This window comes from Dermacentor silvarum, chromosome 1, assembly GCF_013339745.2.
Source record: "Dermacentor silvarum isolate Dsil-2018 chromosome 1, BIME_Dsil_1.4, whole genome shotgun sequence".
NCBI lineage: Eukaryota > Metazoa > Arthropoda > Arachnida > Ixodida > Ixodidae > Dermacentor > Dermacentor silvarum.
In genome coordinates this window covers 233,321,085-233,324,293 of record NC_051154.1, presented here as the reverse complement: position 1 = coordinate 233,324,293, position 3,209 = coordinate 233,321,085, and the positions used below count along the sequence as shown (strand labels likewise).

The 3,209-nt window shown below is 46.2% G+C and overlaps 1 pseudogene; it reads left to right on the top strand.

Moving 5' to 3' along the window:
• The first annotated feature begins 829 nt into the window (after positions 1 to 829).
• Positions 830 to 2,900, top strand: LOC119436928 (keratin-associated protein 19-2-like; annotated as a pseudogene).
• The last annotated feature ends 309 nt before the right edge of the window (positions 2,901 to 3,209 follow it).

The window sequence follows — 3,209 nt, the reverse complement described above, 5'->3', positions numbered from 1 at the left end:
TTTATAGGGCGGGTGCGTTATTTCGATCAAGAACATCTCACGCACGTGTGCTTACTTCGTGTTTTTTTCTTCTTGGAAATATCTATCGGAAACCGGCTGCGATGCATATTGATAGCTGCGGGAAAAAGAACACAAGTATGCTTTCTTTCTTGTTTTTGACTCTACTCAGAAGTGTTTTTGCCCTCCAGCTCGCGCCACCTTGGTGACGCCAGCTAGCTGGTTTTCGAGCTGTCGCGCCGGCCGTCCGGCCGGCTTCCTACATCGGCTCAAGTGGCACGTTTCCAAGGCCGGGTGTCCCGCACGTCTCCGAGTCCATGGCTATCGCTCTCTCTCGCCCTTAGCCCTTCTCCGCTGCCCGTAAGGCGCGTGCGTGTTCGTGCTTCGCTAAATCATTGTTTTGTATTTTGCGTCAATCGCTTTTTTTTAACCTTTCGTTGTTCTGTTTCTTTCTTAGATTGCGCAACGAAGGTGGACGATTCGTTATGCTTGAAACATCACGTTTGCTTAGCCGCCGTAATTTCGAGGAGCGATGCCAATCGCTCTGCCTGCACGTATATATATATACTCGCCTTGAAACTCACTCGCCGCTTTTTTTTTTTTTTTTGCGCCTCTCTGAAAATTCGTCGTATCGCCCGAGATGGCGATTGCCATTGCGGCCGTTTTCGGGCCGTCCCATCCGTAATTTTTTTTGTTTTGTCTTGCTTTTTTTTTCTCAAACCTACTGGAAGAGGAGGGGGTTATTGCACCTGCCGAGCGGACGCCGTGGTATCGCGCTGAGAGACCGGGCGACGCGAGGGTGTGGAAAAATTCCCCCCCCCCCTTCTTTCTCAACTTCCACGCTCGCGTACACATCCTGTCATCGGCTTGTCCACTGTTATAAAAAGAGCAACAGGTTGAAGGAGAAGAGCCATCGAGTCATTTGATCGCAGCGAGGTAGCTCACCAGTCCCAGATCGTTTTCTATCCGAAAAATCATGAAGACCATTGTAAGTGGCTTTTCGCTTTCTTGGACGCTCATACCTTATTGACTTCCTGTGTGCCGCGATGAGCGACTGATTGATGTGGGCTATTCTGTCGTAAAAAAAGAACAATGGCCTTTTGTTTTGAAAGTGCGTTTTCCTTGTCTTGTTTCAAGAGAAGAATAAGTAAGGACAGGCGCGAAATTGCTTGGATCAGTTGCATGATTAGGTGGTTCGCGCTCTATCTGAATATCCTGACAGATATTTCCTGAATACGGGACAAAATATTCAGCTCGATTTGCAGTTATTCCAACTTGATGGCAGAGGTTTGCGTTGGTACAAAACTCAAGCGCTATTGACTTTTGTATCCATGCAATACCTCTGTTTTTTCTTTAACCGGAGTCTGAGCGCGAGCAAGTGCGGTTGTTTTGGCATTCGTATTATGGAACGATAGGCTTGTGATATTAGTAGCAAGTTCGCTCATCGCTAGTTCTTAAAAACCGCTATATTCGTAGGTCTGTGTGTAATGACATTAATTTTGGTAATTAAGAAGAAAGCCGGAAGCACTCTTGTACAATGATAAATGATAATTTCGCTTGAACCTGTGCTTTTTGGGTAATGTGTGCGGTATGGCGGATAAGCGTGATTTTGTCCCGACTGAGACAAATAAAAAGTACGGAAGTGATTTGGGCTTTTAGAGATACGAGGTGCGAGTAACTGGGGTTCTTTAACGCACCAGAAAACGTCACAGGTGACCATTCTGTTGTATATACTTTTTGCCTTCTCCCTGATTGAAGGCCAAGAGCAGAACATGAAAACGAACACTAAAAAAGTAGTGAAAACAGCCTCTGGCTTACTTCATTTAAAAATATGTTTGAAAGAGCACGGATCAATATTATAAATTGCATGCTTTCGACTGGGTCTAATCACGACCTGGGCGAGAATACCTGTGGTGGCGCAGATTATAACAGCAAAAGAATTATTTCTTTGACACGGAAACAGAATCATAAGGAGAGAAAACTGATAGGAATCTGTGAAACTGTCTTTCGAAAAACCTGCACCTGTCATTAGTATTTGAGCATAGAAAACGCGTCTGTTGGATAATTAGCGCATAAATTTTGTTAAGGAACGCTCACTGTGGATGACATCTCGGTGCAGCCCTCAAGAAAAATAAAAAAGAAGAAATTCTTTGTTTACACACTGCGATATAATCGTCTTCCCGAAAATAGTGCTACTTTTGTGCTCAATACACGCAGGATATTTTTAGTCCTTGCTCTGTCGACTAATATTGCCCTTGGTCTTCCCGTCTTTAGAGTACGCAAGGAAAGATGACATCTCACATATCTCTTTTCATTTAATTTCTATACCTTATATTGTGCTTCATCAGTGAGGTGTTAAAACTTTCATGTAGATTGCAGGCCTTGTTGGCCGGTTGTTTTTTTTTTCTCTTCTTTTTCTTTTTTGTTGCTTGTGTTGAGCTTGACGTCAACTTCCCCTGACTCTTGCCTGCCAACTTTCGCGCGTGCGTGTGCAGTTCGCCTTTGCCGCCACGTTGGCTCTTTTGGGACTGGCTGTCGCCGCTCCCGCTGAGGACAAGAAGGAGGAGGACGTTGAGGGCCGCATCGGATTTGGCGGCGGCGCCTACGGCAGCGGCTTCAACCGCGGCGGCAGCTTCGGTGTCGGCAGCCAGGGCAACAGATACGGACAGGGAGGCTTCGGCTACAACGTCGGGGGCTCTAACCGCCGCGACTACGGCAACGCAGCCACCTACGGAGACCGCGAGTCCTTCGGCCTGAACCAGAACTCTGGCCACAACCGCCAGTTCGGCAGGGTAGCTACGGCAACCGCCACCACAACAACGCCTTCGGCTCTGGCGGACAGCGCCACTCTTCCGGCGGTGCCTACCTCGGCTGAACTTCCAAATGATCTTCGCTCACCAAAGGTTAGCGTTTTGACTTCATTTCCTTAAAATCACAATGTGTACTTGATAAATTCATTGAACCTGTAGACTGTTGTAGCTTTCGTTCATGATTCTTGCTGTATTCAAAAGCTCTGGTATATCAGGTACTAAATTTAATTAAACAAGCTCATTGCGACAGGCTATAGCTTAACGAACTAGAGCGATGACAAACGCGTGTGCAAAACGGCTATTCTATTTAAAAACAGACCATAAACACTGTGCCTTAGTAGCCGCGTAAAGCTAGTTCTCTATTATTATGAAACTTCAACAGGCCGGTGCTTTTATCGTCTA